This window comes from Theropithecus gelada, chromosome 4 (assembly GCF_003255815.1).
Source record: "Theropithecus gelada isolate Dixy chromosome 4, Tgel_1.0, whole genome shotgun sequence".
In the NCBI taxonomy this organism is placed as follows: domain Eukaryota; kingdom Metazoa; phylum Chordata; class Mammalia; order Primates; family Cercopithecidae; genus Theropithecus; species Theropithecus gelada.
Window position 1 is genome coordinate 168072107 of NC_037671.1, and position 12166 is coordinate 168084272.

At 40.7% G+C, this 12166-nt stretch overlaps 1 protein-coding gene across 4 annotated transcripts in view; it reads left to right on the plus strand.

Moving 5' to 3' along the window:
• The window catches only part of AIG1 (androgen induced 1), a 277790-nt gene that overhangs the window by 177798 nt on the left and 87826 nt on the right, over positions 1–12166 (plus strand). The window lies entirely within an intron of this gene.

The following is a 12166-nucleotide window of genomic DNA, read 5'->3' on the forward strand; positions in this document are numbered from 1 at the left end:
CTCATTGGCTAGAACTGGGTCATATGTTGAGCCCTAATCCAATCATAATTTGTCCTTTGGGTCTGGGAAAGGGGTTCTGTTTTCTCTGAGGTCATGGGATCTCCACCAGCTTTAAAAAAATCTGAGTTTGATTTGCAAGAAAGAAAGTGAATAGACAATTAACAGTGTCTGTCATAGAATCGGGTGGAAACAGACACTCTAACAATGGCTATTTGGCCCTAGAAAAGCTGGAACATTTAAAGGAACTGTAATGAGTGGGAATGCCTAACATGTGAATGCTAGAAAAGATAGATCCTGCAGCAAAACCTTTGTTATTAAAAAGATTTTGTCTCTAAAAGGGAAAGGTAGGGGATAAGATTGCCACTAAGAGACTCCTATGAAATCTGTATGACTAGCTTGTATTTGAGATGGAGGAGAACCAATTACAACTTCCCTTTCATCTTGAATCCAGACACCGTAGACATAATTACCAGGATAAATTGATACTGGGGCAGCCTAAAAGAAGCTCAGTCATCCAAAAGTCTTTACTGAACTGGCCACTATGAAACAAAGATGACTAAGACACAGTCCACTCATGGCAGAATTTTTAGGTATTGATGAATTTCCAGCTGTAACTGCAGCATATGTGCTTTGCCAAGGGTGTGCAGAGAGACTGGCAACATTGCTTGGAGTGGGGCAGGTGGTGATGAGGGGAGGATGTATGGGGGAAATGACATTTGGCGTGGCTCCTGAAGGAAGAAAAGAGGCATTCAGAATTGAAATGTAAGAAAAGGGCAATCAAGTCCTGTGAAATTTCATAACAGAAGTGAAAGTCCTCTGAATGTTTTTGAGCAGATATTAGTGGTAAAACCTTCAGGACCCACAGAACCCATGCTAACACTGCCACTCAAAAATCTTGTGCTCACTTCCTTTGTTGGATGAGACTGTGGCTGTGGCTTCAGAATGAGGAGATGGTGGATACTTGTATCCGGCTGCTTGTCGATGAGCCGAGGGGCCACCACTGGCTGGAACAGCAGCCCCTAAAGAATGTAGGAAGGACCATGTGTTCTCTCTCCCACCTCTTTCACCACACGCTCTTGTTTCCCTCTCATCTTCCCGCTTCCGCATCCATGTTTATAAGTCTACCTTACCTAGTAAACTTCTCCCTCTTCACATTAAGACATGTGTCTTGATCTTTCCTGTGCCCTATCACAAGACCTGATACATGGCCTGTGTTCAAAATGTGGATTATGGACAATTGGGTGATCAAATAAATGAAGTGAGGAGTTTGGCAGGGGGTGGCCTATGTGTTGGCCACATAGACAATTAAGACTCATCCCGTAGTCTCCTGGCTTCATTATATTAACCACATCTGGCTCAGGATGTTTTACCTGACTGGAACTTGTGAAATGTGGCAACAGGCAGAAAAGCAGAGGCGAAATATCTCCCTGTAATTAGATATATTGAACACTAGAGGTTCCAGGTAGAATTTCACTATTACCTAAGCCCATCTAAAATGGACAAAGAGAATAAATGAGCCGAGAGCAAACATTTATTGAAACCGTTTATGAAAAAGAGTATGACATAGGCAATGAAGGAACAGACTCTTCAGCCAGACCTCCTGGGTTTAAATCTCAGCTGCATTGCTTCCTGACTGTTTTACTTTGGGCAAGTCACTTAACCCCTCTATGCCCTAGTTTCCTCATCTACAGAATAGGAATTAAAATAGTGAATATCTCTAAGGATTGTTGTAAGGATGAAATGAGTATAGGTGGTGTAGTTTCACATTACAATAAGCCCTGGCAAATAGAGAGTGCTGTACAAGTGCTGACTACTTGAGTTTCAGAAGAACCCTAGAAATTAAGTATAACTTTTTTACGTTATGTATGACGAAAGTTTAGCTTGGAGAAGTTACATGTGGCAAGTCTATTGATCTTAACATGGCAAGATAATAGCTGGGACTTCTAAAAGGATTTTTTCATATTTCTACATAAAACAAATAAACCATAGCCACCCTGTTCTGCCTAGGATCATGAAGGTATGAGATCATAGATCGAGCACATCATCCAATCTTTGCTCCTTCCCTCTGGACCAATGGCTAGTGGAATTTTCCCAACAATTAATGCTATCACTGGTAAAGGAGCATTTGTTTGTATTTGGGTTTTTTGGTTTTTAAAAAATTTTCAGTCTGTCATGAACCAAAATTTTTACCAAATATAATAAAAAATTAATTACTAGGAAAATAAATCTTTTAAAAAACCAAACAATATTCAGGGCCGACATTTTTTATTGGATTCAATAGGAAAGTGGCTTTAAAAATCCTTCAAGTGTTTACTCTCAATTCCTGTACTTACCTTTCCGTGAATCTATACCAATGGCCAGCCACCAGTCTGCAGACCATACTCTATGAGTATCTGACTTAAAGGACCATCATGAAGAGTTAGTTACTCCTCAGATGGAAATGATACACATTCCTGTTTGCTCTTAGCTTGTGGAGAAGTTCTCAGATTTCTATAGATTTTCCTTTACAAACATTGACCTGATGTTTGTGAGGCTAGCTGGAGAATCTCTATCCATCAGCAGAGGGCATTAGGAAAGTGGTCTGACTAAAAAAAAAAAAAAAAAAAAAAAAAAAAAAAAAAAAAAAAAAAAAAAATTCAACGACAACAAATAAAGCCATAAAAAATAGCCTTTACAGTTGATCCTGTGCTGGGCACAAGTTAAATGTTAAAGTCACTTTTAACAAAGGCTCAAGACAGCCCCTAAAAGAAACAAGCCCTGGGAGTCCTTGAGAAATGCTGTTTCAGCGAACAACTATCCCAAACCCCTATGTGAAAACCCTGACCCTGGTGAGCAAGACTGAACTGTTTTAGACTTGTGTGGAGCCCTTTTGCCCCTTGGCCTATATCCCTGACTCAACCCAGACTTTCCTGACAACTTTTCCCTCAGGTCCAAACTCAGACTTGGCTGTCATCATCTTACCACTTCTGTGACGAGGCATTAAGAGATAGAAGGAAAGTAGCTAGGGAAAGAGTTCATTTCCATGCAGCCCTACTGTTACACTTCCGATCAAAAGCTTCACTTTGTATTTCATTTCATTTTTATTTAACACTTCCACTGTGCTCACTGTGTGTCAGGCACTGTTCTAAGGAATTTGCAAGCATCAACTCATTTAATACTCAGGACAACCCTATGGGTAGGTTCTGTTTTTCTCCCTATTTTATAGGTGAGGAAACAAAAGCACAGAGCATTTAAGCAATGCAAGTCGAGCAACCCTAATCTGAAAACCTAAAATCTGAAATGCTCCCAAACCCAAAACTTTTTGAGAACTGATAGGATACCCCAAGTGGAAAATTTCACATGGAGCTACCTAATATAAACTTTGTTTTATGCACAAAATTGTTTAAAATATCATGTAAAATTACCTTCAGGCTATGTGTATAAGGCATATATAAAAAATAAATGAATTTCATGTTTAGATTTGGGTCCCATTGCCAAGATATTAGGTGTATGTAAATACTCCAGAATTCAAATTGCTTATGGTCCCAAGCATTTTGGATAAGTGATACTCAACCTGTGTATCCCTAAGTCACACAACTGTGTTTTGATCTCTTTGACACGTCTCCTCCTCCAGGATAAAGAGGAAAAGTAGTAGGGAGAAGGGCTTAGAATGAGCATGAGCAATAGCAGTGTAAGGAGAAGTTATCCTCAGGCCAGGAGAAGCAAGAACGCAGCCAAATTTTAGGAACAACACAAGGGATTCTAATCATTGGCAAGAGAAAACAGACTAAAGACTGAGTGGTAGGGTTGCTATGTAATATGAGGAAAATAGAACCCAAGCCACTTATATTTCATAACCAAGCTCAAATTAATGGACATGATAACATATTTATATCAATAACCATAATAATAAAATAGCTGTGCTTTTTGAAATTCTACTGTATGGCAGTTTTTATATGTAACTTTGTTTAATGCCCACAACTATATGGGGAAGGGGGAATTATCCCCATTTTTCAGATGGAAAAAGTTAATCAAAGTTCAAAGAGGTAAAATCACTTGACCATAATCTCATAGCTAGTGATTGGCAGAGCCAGAATCGACATCCATTTCTGCCTAACTCTAAATCATGGCTTGTTTTGATGCAGCCACATTGTTAGAGTTAGTGACCCAATGCCATTATAGAGGTGCTTAGGAGAATCCTAAATCCATATGCTAAGTCGCCACACCATGTGTCCAAGGAGTCTCGGAAAGATGACACCTACAGATAAATCTAAATTAGTTTTTTTTTAAGCTTGGAAAATCCAAGAAAGATAAACTTAGCATCCATTAGCCTGACACAGAACACTTCCATTTTATACAAATAATAATGTTTCATGCATCTCTGCAGGAAGTGCATGCTACTCATGGCTGCGGATATGCCCCTACGGACAGCCCTTGCTGGTCCTGGGGTATTTGTCTCCCTTATCCCAGGTTGCATGTGGTTGTAAAAGGTGAAGTGCTGTTACTGAGCCTAGTGCCTATCTGATGGCCTATATGAATGACCCACTAGAGTTATTGGGTTCTGCCAACATTATTTCCATCCTAGATCTACAAAATGTTTGTGGGCAGACAGAGCTGGTTCCTGAGATCAGGCTAGAAGGTGTTTTTCATACTCCATGAGGCTTATATAAATTCAGTCTCTTCCTTTTAGAAAAAAGTCCTTGGTCCAGCTTCTTTCCAGTACTTGATAAATAATCAGCTGATGATGTGGGAACATTTGCAGCTGTGTATGTAGGTGCTAAAACCTTATTCCATGCAGAGGTTGATTATACTAAGACATTCACCACTTATCTAAAACAATTCAAGAAGGCAATAAAAGACAAATAATTCTAGGATGCATCATCAGGAGTGATATTCTTTCTATGCCAAATGAAATTAAGAAAATAACACTAAGAGAAGTTTCAAAAAAAAAAAAAAAGGAAGCCCATACATTCTTGGAATTAGCAAGGTGCTTCCCGTAATTATACACTTGCTTGGAACCCTAGCCTTTTATTTTTTTCATTGAATAGCCTCCCAGTTAAAAATAACCTGATAAAGTATCCTAGACTACAAAAAATGCCCGGAATCTTTTTACCAGGTGACATCTCATCTTTCAAGATATCTGATCTTAAGTCACCCCAGATTAACTTGTACATTTTATTTGGCAGTAGCCAGTGGTAACATAGGTAGTGTTGAACAATTGCTATATATAGGACAGTAGAGGAAGGAGACTTTTGATGAATTGATCAAGAAGAAAAGGAACTCTGTGTTGTCACCTGGTTATGGTTCGGAAGTATTGCCCTGAAGTGCCATACTACCACTGAGAGTGAAATAGGAAAACATATCCTAACATTATCAAGCACACATCTCTATGGGAAGACTGCAGATGCATCACTCATACCTCATCTCCCCTCCTGCTCCCAATACAGACGTAGCTAATCCATCACAGCACTCTTTCCTGCCAGGCCTAGATTTGCCATCAAAATCCTCACCTCAGTGTTTCAGGCAGGTCCTCTCAAGCCATGTCAGCTGGGTCAGGAGTTGAAACCTGTTTACTTTCTCTGATCAGCACTAGTAATGCAAAGATGAGTACGCATAACAACTGCCCTCAAATAGCTGACAGGTAATTGAGGGAATCGTACCCAGTAGCAGTTATCACATTGTGAGATAAAATGATACAGTGTATATGTTAAATGGTACTGGAAGACAGAAGGAGGAATAACTCTCTGTTCCTGAAGGAGGTAAGGAGTGTTTCCCGGAGGAAATGAACGTGGATGAGATTGGAAGGATGAGGGCGTTCACTTATCAATCAAGGTGGACAAGGGGTGGAGGCTGTAATTGGCACAGACTGCAGGTGCTTCCCCAGCCCAGGGGCTGAGTGGAGGAACAGCAAGAGGTTGAGGGGGCAGCCGCAGGTCAAGACATTGACCTCTTTGATTGCTAGGTAAGAAGTTAAGGATTTTTCTTACAGAAAAATTCTGTCTGAGGTATGTAGACCCCTTGGGGGCCATGAGATTATTCCAAGGGCTGCATGAATTCACAGCACACTGAGTAGGCTCTGATAATGTACTAAATGGATCACATGGGTATGGGCTTTAATCATGTCAATGCTGAGAATGCACCATATACTTGTAGCAGAAGATATAGCAAAGAGAAGGCTTTGACCTCCAATGGTTTGCTCTGAAGTTTCATAAACAAAACACTGTGAGCATCAATGTATAGGCTGGAGAGCTGATTTAGCTGCAAAGAGGTGCTGCCTGTGCAGGCTCTTTAGAAGAGTGCTGGGATCTCAGTGTCTTCTCAGATGTTTTATGATATGTTACATTATCAAGTTAATTCCTCTCTTTTTGAAAAATGTATAAATTCAGCTTGGAGTTCACAAGCTCAAAGCTATGTTACCACTAAAGCCTTTCTCACAACCCAAAGCACTTGAACTTACCTTCACTCTCTGTGAGGTCATTATATTTAAATAGCTACTCTAAGAAGGAACTATGCTCAATCCTTCATTTGAATAACAGTTTAACCTTCGAAGAAGAAAAACAAATCTGTAATATCCCTGTCACTAAATTAGCATCATTAAGGATCAGCAGCCATTGTCTCTTTTAGTTGGGAAAGGGTGGGTCAGCCTTCTCAAAGCCCATTTAATGAACAAGTTTTCTCCGTTTATTCAGGAAAACATTGAACATTACCCAAGTTAATATTATAATAATCTCTTATATTAGTAGAGTTCAGTTGGCAAAACACTTTCTCTCACATACATTATATCATTTGATACTTACAACAACCATTCAAGGTAGATGGAAAGGTATTATTCAGTTTATTTCAGTGGAAAGTGCTACCACTATCCAAAGTCTGGTTTTCTTTTTTAACAAATACAGAAGTATACAAAAGGAAAAAGCAACACAGCTTCCAGAGAAGATTTTGAGTGTGTAGAGTTTCATGGTGATTTGATTTTTTTCCCCTGAGGCTCTGTACTAAATTTACTGCTTCTTTCATTTTATTGATACTATAATGGAATTTGATACACTCTAATTCAGAAACTGAAATGTTTATTCATTTCATATGTCAGTACAAAAATCCAATCAAGAATAAATATTGCACCTCCCAAAGCTGCAGTCATACAGAATGATAATTGCTTTGAAAAGAAATAAACAAGTTTGGGATGAGGGTGCTGAAGTAGTCCCAAAAGTGAGGTTCTTCATCCAGCTTTTTCCTACAGAGTCATTTCAGTGTTTCTATCCTGCCGGGAAAAACACTGGAAACTTGATGACTTTTGCTCTCATTTATTGAACACTTTCCTTGGGAGCTTGCAAACATCATCTGTAATCCTTACAGCAATGCATAGTTGGTGAATTCCTTCAGCAGAGGTATTTTATGAGGCAGTGTAGCTTATCAGCTAAAAGCAAAGGCTTTCAAGACATATGGGTGTGTGTTCAGGTCACAGAGATCAGGGTTTAGGGCACAGTTGTCCCATCTTTTGACTTCCCTGGGCCACATTGGAAGAAGAATTATCTTGGGCCACATATAAAATACAATAACACTAACAATAGCTGTTGAGCTTTAAAAAAAAGTTGCAAAACAAATCTCCTTAACGTTTTAAGAAAGTTTACAAATTCACTTTGGGTCACATTCAAAGCCGTCCTGGGCTGTGGGTGGGACAGGCTTGGTTTAGGGCCTCACTTCTGCTTCTAATTGACTCAACTTAGGTAAACTACTGAAGCCCTCTAAGTTTCACTCAGTTTCCTCTTACAGTTAGTTAGGAATTGTATTCATTTGTTTTCACACTGCTGAAAAAGACATACCTGAGACCAGGCAATTTACAAAAGAAACAGGTTTAATGGACTTACAGTTCCACGTGGCTAGGAAGGCCTCACAATCATCCTGGAAGACAAGGAGGAGTAAGTCACATTTTACATGGGTGGCAGCAGGCAAGAAGAGAGCCTGTGCGGGGAAACTCCCCCTTATAAACCTATCAGATCTCATGAGACCCATTCACTATCACAAGAACAGCATGGGAAAGACCTGCCCCCATGATCCAATCACCTCCCACCGGGTCGCTCCCACAACACGTGGGAATTTAAGATGAAATTTAGATGGAGACACAGCCAAACCACGTCAAGAATTAAATGAGACAATCTGCTTGAGCCATTCACCACAGAAATTTGCATTGAATAAGTAAATGTTTGCGTGTGGAGTTCATAAAAATAATAGCCAACATTTACTGAGCACTTACATACCATGTAATGTTCTATGTGTTTTACATATAAAAACTCATGTAATCCTCTCAACAGCCAGTGAGAGAATGCAAAAGGTTTAGCCAACTATGAACAAAAGAACCAACTGTGAAATTAGAAGGAATAATGTCCTCACTTCACACCAATTGCTAATTCAGGGGTTCCCAAAAACACTCTCAGCTTCAAAGATATAATAGAAAAAAAGGACTCATAGAACCCACTGGAAGCTGTTATATTCATGGCTATGGTTTATGACAGGAAAAGGATACAGAATAATGTCAGCCAAGGGAAGAGGCTCATACAGCAGAGCCCGGAAGGGGCTCGGATGTGGTGCTTCCAGTTGTCCTGTCCCCATGGAGTTATATGGCATTAACTCCTCTCTGTGACTCTGTGTGATAATACGGATGGAATATCACCAACCAGGGAAGCTCACCTGGGCTTTAGTGTCCAAGATCTTATTTTATTTTATTTTTTATTTTTTATTTTTTTTTTAGATGGAGTCTCGCTCTGTCGCATGGCTCGAGTGCAGTGGGGCAAGCTCACCACAACCTCCGCCTCCCGGGTTCAGGTGATTCCTCTGCCTCAGCCTCCTGAGTAGGTGGGACTACAGGTGCACACCACCATGCCCAGCTAATTTTTTGTATTTTAGTAGAGACGGGGTTTCACCATGTTGGCCAGGATGCTCTCGATCTCCTGACCTCATGATCTGCCCGCCTCGGCCTCCCAAAGGGTGTCCAAGATTTTTAGGAGGACTTGATCACATACTACCCACATCGCTGACTTTTAGTCTCCAGTTATGTCTGGAGGCAGAACTGATACCTCTTGGTTTAAAGCCCCCATCATAAATCACTGTTAAGACCGTCTGGTGGCTAAAGCCCTAGCAAACAAAGACACTTCTACCAGCCAGGACATTCTAAGGGCCTATAGGGAACCTTCCAGTAGCCAAGGGAAATGGCCAGACATCACCTTGGGCAAGTTTATTCTTCACTGTTAATATTATTCCCATTTGATAGAGGAAGAAACTGAAGCACAGAAAGGTTAAGAAACTTGCCTAAGAACTCCTTGCTGGTACATGAGAGAGCCAGGATTCTAAACCAGGCAGCCTTTCTCTGGGATCTCTAAACATTTATGCTTGCTGCCTAAAAAAAAAATAAAAAATAAAAAAAATAAGTTCATTGACTCTGCTGAAATCAGACTAACTGCTGGTAAATGTTAGGACCTGGTTTGAATCTGGGTGGATATGGTTCAGGAGGTCTTCATCTTTCCATTTTCGTCTGGTTTTTCCTTACAAAAACATGAGAGCCTCACTGAACACTGTCTAAAAGGCTCTTGCTTCTCATGGATGAAGTGCTAATAACCCATATTGGGTTCTGCCTCTGGCAAACTGAGCCATGCTGAGCATCAGTATCTATCTCAAAAGTACTCCTTTGTGGTCTCCTGGGAGTGTCTTATGACTATTGAGAGTCAATGGAGTTTTTATGAGCCTTGAAAATAATATTATCCATGGGGCTAATAATTCTGCATTATTTCTGCAGGGAAAAAACAGAAAACTCCTACCAGTACATACCAATATCTGCAAGTAAATTTAAAGACAACGGAGGACATTTATAGTCATGTGCCCTAAGTATGGAAATAGAGCTAGGGTTTGCCACTGTTTGCATAGACTATGTCACAATGGAACACATAAGGGCCTTGCTTCCTCCCATATTTTTGAAGGCACGGTTTTATGTCTCAGGAGGCTGTCTCCAGTGCCCTCAAATATAGGGTGTAATTAGAGACACCAAGCTATAGCTTGTTGCTTTGAAGACCATGTCTCGGTTGCTCGTCAGGCCTCGATGGTTTTGCCAGTAGTGGGAGGAGATTAACACCCCCATCACCACCACCCTCAGAGAACAGCTTTTCTGGGTAACCACTGCAAACAGAGAGGGACCATTGATGAAACCCAAAGGGGCGGACATCTCCCACCCACAGATCAGCTTTGCTGATGTAAAAGGCCAGCTCATCCTGAGCCAGGAGTCAAGCTCTATGAATTCAGTTGCCTGAATACTTGTTGAATCAAGGCAAAAATTAGGTGTGCTTCGTCCTCCACTTCCTATGCAACCCCATCAGTTAGCTGAATTTCTCCTTCATCAGAATCTCAGAGTAAAGCATGAGCAACCATATTTTTAAAAGTCCCACAGGAGATCTTGAAGCACAGCAAATGTCAAGAACATAATAAATCAGAAATTATGCCATTTTAAACATTTTTCAAAAAAATTTCAGCATTGTGGGGAGGTTCATTCTTCAGAGGGAAATGAAATGACCAACCCCCACTTATATTTAATTTCGGTTTGTAAGAGGGGCCATTTGTGTTAATTAAAAGTAAAGTATATAATTATGTAGGATGAATATGTTAAAAATTAGGGTAAGTTTACCACAAAGTAATCTGATCGTCACTTGTAAATACATTGCAGTTTTTACAGTGTTTTCACCTGAGATGTTAATGACCACAGCAGAAGAAAATCCTAAAGCTACATCCAGGTATGGAGTTGTCCTTTGATTTGTACATCTTCTGTGGGGACAAAAGGTTGGTTTGAAGCTCTTTCCTCAATACACTGTCAGTAACATAGTGACGGAATCATCAGTGATTAAGCATTCCTCGACGACAATACTGGATATGCTGGCTGGGTTTTAAGTCCTTTCATGTTGTGGGAAAGAAAGAAGCTTGGGTTACTGAAGTGAATATGAACCTATTAGGGGGATGCATGGACATGAAACCAGCCAGGCACCTCACAGCCAGGCCTTGTGGAGACGTGAACATTGTTCATTGTCATGGCCAGGACAGGACAGTAGTTCCTTTCATCCAACAGTAGACCTGGAAATGGAATAGCAATTCTGATAGCCTCCCCAGTTCAACACTTAGCTCTCCCACCTCTGCTCCTTTCTCTTCCAGAATGGACTTCCTACTGCACTACCAGTACATGGTTTCTCCACTGTTACAGACAACCCCTCCCCTGCATAGTTTGTGTTACTCAGAGCCTCTACTATCTCCTGGCTTCTGTCTACTTCCTTCTTGTGGCTTTTGCTTCAACCCCCCTATGTTTGCTGATGCCCTATGTGTGTTTCACATGTAAAGTCTCTAAACGAAAGAATGTTATTTGGGTCACCAGTCATAATTCCATATTATGCACCTCCATTGGGCATGTAGTGATTCAAACAGGTCACCCTAGGGGCCGCTGCCTGCCTACAGAAGGCTGTCTTTGGATCAAGTCCTGGCTCTTTGTCCAGCTGGCTTTGACCAGGAAAGTGGAATACTGAGATGTACAGCCATGGCAAGCCATGCATAAGAAATCTAGAAAAAGGAAACTGCACGTGTGGCAGGCATCATGGGGCCTCTAAGTGTGGTGGCCTGTCTGGAGCAAGGCAGACCACATAGGCACCCCTGCTGGTTGAACCCAGGCATGGTCCCCTGTCTTGGCACAGCAGGTGCATGGGCCCTAAGGCTCAATCGCTATTCTCCATGATTGTGATCACCTGTGTCTTTTTTCCTTCTCAAGGCTGGCCCTGGAATAGGAAGCAGCTCTTTATGTTATTCCACACCTTTCTTCTTTGGAATCTCCTGAAAGAATTACATGATTTTCACGTTTTAAATGTTTTCATGCCAATTACTCTGATCTGAGCATGGGATAACTAAAATGACAATGGGCAAGTTATAAATCTCAAAGGATTTCCTATGAGTAGTTTATATTGAAATCTAAACATTTTTAATAAAAAATATATCCACATGTAAATCTCCAGAACCTATAAATATAACCTATTATGGCAAAAGAGTGATTATTCACATATGTGGCAAAAAGATACAGTTAAGTTCAGGATTTTGAGAGGAGTTTATTCTGGATTACCTGGGTGGGTCCCAAATGCCATCATCACAGGTGTCTTTGTATGAGAAAGGCAGA